This window comes from Gadus morhua, chromosome 14, assembly GCF_902167405.1.
Source record: "Gadus morhua chromosome 14, gadMor3.0, whole genome shotgun sequence".
NCBI classification, from domain to species: Eukaryota; Metazoa; Chordata; class Actinopteri; order Gadiformes; family Gadidae; genus Gadus; species Gadus morhua.
This window is the reverse complement of record NC_044061.1, coordinates 13,356,202-13,363,139: the sequence shown is the minus strand read 5'-3', so window position 1 is coordinate 13,363,139 and position 6,938 is coordinate 13,356,202. Positions and strand designations below refer to the sequence as shown.

At 45.0% G+C, this 6,938-nt stretch overlaps 1 long non-coding RNA gene across 1 annotated transcript in view; it reads left to right on the top strand.

Moving 5' to 3' along the window:
• Positions 1-367: 367 nt before the first annotated feature.
• The window catches only part of LOC115558986 (uncharacterized), an 11,033-nt gene continuing 4,462 nt past the window's right edge, over positions 368-6,938 (top strand). The window contains exons 1-2 of the long non-coding RNA XR_003979397.1: positions 368-613; positions 2,048-2,199. This is a non-coding gene — a long non-coding RNA (uncharacterized LOC115558986). The remainder of the gene's footprint in view (positions 614-2,047; positions 2,200-6,938) is intronic.

Sequence of the window (6,938 nt, the reverse complement as noted above, 5' to 3'; positions counted from 1 at the left end):
TTCTATATATGAAACAAAATGCCAAAGAATGCCCCAACTAAATTAAAGCTTTCTGTTGAACTTTGGCATTTTAAGAAATATAACAGATATACTGACCTGTGAGGGACTGACATTTGAAATGGAAAAGCATAAGCAGAAGTACTGAAGCAGATCCAGATTTAAGGGGACATTACATTCAACAGCCAGCAGAGGAACTATTTCTAATTGCTGCCAGAGGCGCCAGTTGTATGAAATAATTATAAGTGGTAACTCCGCTGAGTCTTCTATGATCCATGTTCTGGTTGATATCATTGATGATGACTTTTACTCCTTGGGAAAGGGGTTTGAGAATTTGGGGGGGGGGGGGGGGGGGGGGGGGCAAGTCAGTATTTTAACTTAACTAAATAAACAGCATTTAATTGATCTTCCTTCCTCCCATCCTTCCTTTCTTATGTGGTGTAGCCTTGCTCTGCAGCCTCTGCCTGGGCTGTATTATACGGGTGTTTGTGTGGGTGTGTTATGACGGTGTACGATGATGACCTCTGGCTGCAGAGACAAGGACGTGGTCAGGTGATCCGCAGGCTGATTGGCGCCTGTCTAGCGTAGAGGACGCTGTCACCTCCAAGACCGTCAGGTGCCAAACCAGCCTGCTCCTAATGACGCATCTGGACACTCGTCCAGGACCCTGCTAGACATGCAACAGCCGTTAGACTTTCTATGGGTCAGCCGCTAATGTGTGTGTGTGGGTGTTTATATGTGTGTCTGTGTGTGTGTGTGTATTGGAGGTGTGTGTGTGTGTGATGTAATTTGTGTGTTAGTGCATGTCAGTGTCTGTGTGTGCATGGGTTTGTGTATGCATGGGTGTGTGTGTGTGTGCGTGGGTGCATGTGCTTGTGCATTAGCCATCTGCTCACAGACTGATCTGAGTGTCAGCAGCAAATGAGGGGATAGATCTACAGGTTGTGGCTGTGAAATGTGTACGGCCTCCAATGGAAGGATCTATAAAAGCTGGTCTTGTAATTATCCGGTGCACTTCACCATCTTTCTCCAAGGCGACCTATGCCAGCTTTCTCCTCACTCCCTCTATTTAAAACTCTTTCACTGTCTCCCGCCCTCTGTCAAATCTTTTATATCTCTCTCTTTCCCCCTTGCTGCTCTCTGCATTTTCTGTTTGTGGCTGTTCGCTTTGTTTGCTTTCATGCTTTCTTTCTCTCCCTTTTCTTTACCCCTTTCTTTTTTCTGTTTGATCATGTTCTCTCTTCTGCCATCGCGTCTTCCAATGCCTCTCACACAAAACTATTGGCCTGTGTGATTGTGACTGTGTGTGCATGTTATCACCCCAATGCCCTTGTATGGGAGGAGGGAGTAAATATTGATGTATTGGCTGCTTCTTTCCCCTCCCCTGCCCCCCCCCTTCCTCCTGCCTCCTCTTTCCGTCCCCCTTTTGTCCCCTCCACCCTCCTTCTATTCTCTGTTGTCCTCAGCCTTCAACCGCCTCAATGCTCCTGGCACATCTTTATGTAATCAGCTTGCGTTTTTTCATTGTCTCCCCTCCCATCTCTCTTTCCTCTTTATCCCCCCATCCATCCTCCCCACACACATACACACCCTCCCATCCCCCCCCCTCCCCTTGCTGGGTTTTTCACCCTGCGACCGCTCGATTGGCTAATTTCTGCCGGCTTTATCACTCACTGTAATCAAGGAGAGGGCGGTTGTAGAGAAGTGTGCCACAGATTTAGATAAAGAGGAAGTGTATGTTTTTGTTTTGTGTGTGTTTGTGTGCGTGTGTATGTGGGTGCATGTGTGTGAGGTAGTGCTTACCAGCACTATTACTATCACAGCGAAAAGCCTCCTTTTAGATGAGCCATGTTTGGGTTTTTTAATGCTGACAGAGCTTTTACGCCAAAATGACTAATGAACACTACACATTTTTATGTGTGTGCAGGTATTTTATTTTTAATTTGTAGGCATGTGTGTATGTAACTACATTTATACGAGAAAGTGCAAGTGATTTGACCCTAACCGGTATTAATTAAATATTATGTTAATGTTTTACTTTTGTTTATAGATAGAAGACTTCAGGGCTAAATGAAGATTAATCAACCTGTGGGGACTGGAGCGACACACCCAACAAATGAAAGAAAATGGCTGTGTAGTAATCTTTTTGACATTGGTAGGACCATTCTACCTTTTGGAGCACAGAGGGCTAGAGAGTGGCAGGTAACTAATGGCTCCGTACACATTTTGCAACAGTGTAATTGTTTTGTGGAAAAAAGGTTAATTGATCGAAAATCACAACTGAATGGTGCATTTAAATATGTGAGTTCTATACTCAATATATATTATTATTAATTATTGATGTCTTCCAGACCTTAAATAATGGAGAGATGAGAGGCTCATCCATTTTGTGTCTATATTTGTTTAGTTTGTCTTCATTGTTCTTGTGTTTAGTGGCCGTCTGTCTCTGCTGTAGCCAGTAATTTAGTCTGAGCTGGCTTGCTATCACTGATAACACAGTGAGGACGGCTAGTTGTAATGGTATGGCGAGCATAATGGCCTCAGTCCATGCGTTTACGGGGTAATCAGATGCCCCCTCCTCTCCCAGACTGGATGAGCTCATTGTGGGTCGTGGGGGGGGGGAGGGGTTGCCGTGGTAATCCCTTCGTAAAGTCCATGCACGGCCATGGCATTTATCGTCACCATTACGCCGTAGCATTGGTTCGGACGTGCCGTTCACACCGGCTTGCACGGTGGACACAAGGTGACTATCAAATAGGTTTAACACTAAACTACATCTTTGACGTTATAGATGGTTTGTCCTTATTTGGCAATCGCTAGAGGTTGTCATTTATTTTACAGTGACCGAGTTGTCATCGTGCCGTGTGAGGACATTCAGAGTCTACAGATCATGATATCATATTAACAGGATAGCTATTTTCAGTGCAGTCGACACTTGGCTCTAGGTCTTTTGAGAGGGCTCCACCAACACCCCCTGGCAGACAACCCTACCCTCCTCCCCCAATCAGCTTACTGATAAGTCCCATCCCCAACCCCCAGAGCTATTGTTTGGAGGGTCTCACTTAACGTCAGGGTGCACATGAAAATGCATGCCCCTGAATGTTGCCAATGACCAAAAGTTCCACTACAAAATACAAGCTTGGCATCTGAGTCCTCTGATCAAATCGCTGACGCTGACCGCTTGGTCAAAATAAAGTCATCAAGGTTTTATTTGACGAGCCAAATCACTGCTGGGGCAGTCAAGGCCAACGCTCTCATCGTCGTACCATGACGCCTCAACTGCATACAATAGCCTACAGCCGTCTTGATGGACAATATACCTCCCCTTTGATGTCGCTCCTCAAGGTGCCCTGTGCTGCTGTTTGGGTCACTGGTGTTCCCTGTACGTGATGTTTCCTTGTTATTGTCTCATACCCATTTTTCAGCGTTCTCCTAGGTGAACAAAGGCAAGTATTCTGAGTGAACGACATTGATCAGAGGGTGGGGAATTTGTTTTTGTTAACTGAACTCCAGCAGGTGTTAACGTTTGGCGAAGGGTCTGACACAAGATATTAAGATATCACACAGGTTTCAAAAAGACAGGTTTAGATCAAATCTCTGTTTATCTTCTGCTGGTGGCTTTAGATATAATACTCAAACATCGGCAGTTGCTTGTTCTTACTATTTATTTATCTTCCCCAAGCATTGAAGTCATTGGTCCGCTAAAATGCAATCTACTTCTCAACTTTGTCTGCTGCATTTTTGCTTTTGGTTTGTGCTGGTTTGTGTTTCTTCGACCAGGTTAGTGAATAGGTCTATAATGCTATGCAATTCTATGAAATAGCACATCAAATAGATAATATTCAACCCATTAAGTATAGTAAATTATAGTAAAAATAAAGCTTGCCAGATTTCAGGGCTGGGCAGAAGCATGTCGAAGCGAGAAGCGATAATTATGACTTAAACACAGTTTGGGGAAGATTAGTTATCTGGTAAAACATTTCAAAGTCTATTGGCTTTTGTTTGTTTATCTGAGATGAGTGACATCTGACAGGTTTATTTTTAAATGGTTAATTGTTTCATGCTATGTTTAAAAGGACTTTTGTGTGCTGATTTGATTCTCAATCTGTTGTCAACAAAGATTAAACCTCAGATGAACCTGGTTGCTCCTGTTTGTTCACTCCAGATGTAATTACCATAACGGAGAAAAGGGTATTTTTGCATGGGGTCACATGTGATTACAAAGTAGATAACCCCAATTGAGGTTTCATTGGGATTGACTCAGTATCAACAATGATGAAGGATGCATGTTTTTGATGATGGATGGAGGTGCTGAGGGTAAGATTTAAGAGTTATAGTTTGAGGGTTATTTGTGTTTTTTGTGTAATTGAAAGAGCCATTGGTCAGCTTTGAATGAGTGAATAGACTGTTAGAATATCTATTTTGAGTTGACTCTGCCTGGCTCGGTAGGAGACCATTTTGATTTTAGATCGCTCCAGACACATTTCTGACCAATCAGTGCATATTTTCCAGGATTTCTTTGGGGAATCCATCTCATCTGCCCATCACAGGTGTGCAAAATGCACTTCTCAACGGCATAGAAATGTAGGCAGGGAGGGAGTAGAGAGTGAGGGGACCTTTTCTCTCACTTTCCCTCCTTCCTGCCCTCTATTTCAACAGCTATCAAATCTTAACTACAGGTAAGATACACCTTAAAGGTGTTTAAGGTTTCTAGAAGTTTGGTTTCATACTTTCGTATCAATACAAAATACAACTCTGGCTCCATTTTGGGACATAAACCCCAAAAACCTCTTGGACACTTTAATTCTAACTCCCCTACTCTTGTCCCATGGATTTGCTGCGGCGTCAGAATTCCATCCCAGCATCCATAAATGATGATCTGGGTCAGCGGCATGACGATGCAAGCGTTTTGTTACTAAACATAACACTCCGGATGTGACGCTGTCTCCCATGCGCTGCCGCGTGGGTGAGCGTCATCGGTGGAGACAGAAATAAAGCAGATAGTCTCATTTAAACGTATCCTCAGGGGAGCACAAAACAAACGCAAGGCTGCCTTTCTTGACATCAACGGTGGCAATCTTCCATTTCCTATGCTATCCCATTAGCCGCGCTGAAAAAACGAATGGTTTCTTTCCATTTCCTCCCGGGATTTTCTTGCGAATTAGTCAATGTTGCGCGTGTTGGTTCTGGAAAGTTCCACCATAAGGAACGCAGGGGTTATATTTCCCTGCTTGAGAGCCACATGAATAGCAGACAATTTGCTTTGATAGTTGCTTGGGAAATACATTAATAATTTAATAGCTGATGTGCTATTTATAAAGGATGCTTCAGAAATCAAGGGAGAGGAACGTTTCCAAGGTTTCTCTCAAGGACATCCAGGCTTAGGGGATGAAGCCCATATTTGGCAGGTGTTTTTCTTGTGTTCATCTCCATCTTTCTCTTTTTGTTATTTTGGCATATTTATTTCACACTGTCACTCGCTGGCACCCATTACAATAAGAGCAGACACACGGAGATAGACACAGTAGTCAATGCACCCTATTGTAAACACACACGCATACATGCACACACAAATACGTCCACACCTGAACAACGCTCACATACGCACACACCCACTCACACACACACACACACACACACACACACACACATGTGGCGTGGTGTTTCGAAACCAGGCCAATCCCGTTCTTCTGTCTTCCGAGAATGAGTTGCTCATCAGAGCCTGTTAATTACACCGTCCTCTAAAGGGATGAGAAGTTAAGCCATTCCCTCTTCCTGGTTGGGTCAGAGATGTGGGGGCGGGGACCACTGGTAATCTCTGTAATCCATTGGGTGGACAGACATGTCCCTCTCCTCATTAGCTCTTGCAGATTTTTGCTCTGGAAAACAGAGTCTCATCAGAACTGCTCCACCACTACAAGCCCCCCTTATGGTAACGACAAATCCCCATTTTGCGTTTCTGATTGCAATTAAACACTAAAGCAGACACAGTGGAAGCATCCTAGTCTTCTGGGGGGACGCTGGTGGTGACTCAACCCACTCCTGGTCCCAGGTGTCCTGGCAGGTCTCCCACACCTGCTGGTTCAGCAGGGAGCTACTGGGTCTCCGTGCACTCTGTTCCATCAATTAGTGCACGCCATCGAGTGTGTAAGTGCACCCCCCCCCCCCCCCCCCCAAGCACTTGGGGCATAGTAGGGCTGATATACGCGGATACATAACACATAGTGTAATGTATACATAACTAAGTGTTGTGCTTTCAAATGTATTTATCTGCTTGCATGTTCCTTGGTGTTTTTATTATGATCACACACAATGTTGTGCAAGAGAAGAAAATTCAGTCTTAGCCCGTTTGTGAAACCACACTGGTTTCACAACTACCCAATGCCCTCCTACCCATCCCCTCTTTTATTGCTGTTATTCTAACCGAGGTAAGAGTAGCCAAATGCTAGCCCCTCCCACACCCACTCCTGACTGTACCTGGTGTCAGACAAGGCAAAAAGGTTCAGCCGCGGGGGTGGCGAGTGAAGCAACGATGTTGTTGTAATACCTGCGCTCTCTCAGCAGAGACAGAATCTCACAGTTCCTCACAAGGAGATGTCACCCAGAGCTTGTATTGTTGTTGTGTATTTTTAACTTGTGATTTGTCGTGCGGCTGACAGACGGTGTGGGGGGGGGGGGGAGGGGGGGGGGGGGGGGTCTGGTTCTTCTGGTATCCCAGAAGGACTGTCTGTTTACCCACCCCTACCGCTTTGTTCACATGATACAAGGATGTCTCCAGAAGGTCAAGGGAAGCATTTGAGGCACACATCCTTCCTCCAAAGCGTTTTTCTAATTAGCTGTCGTAGCATGTCGGCTGCAATCGTGTGCGTTCGCGTGCGAGCACCTTTCCACTTCAATTCCCTGCCAATGCCCCCACATTCAGCCTACCAATCGACATCCGC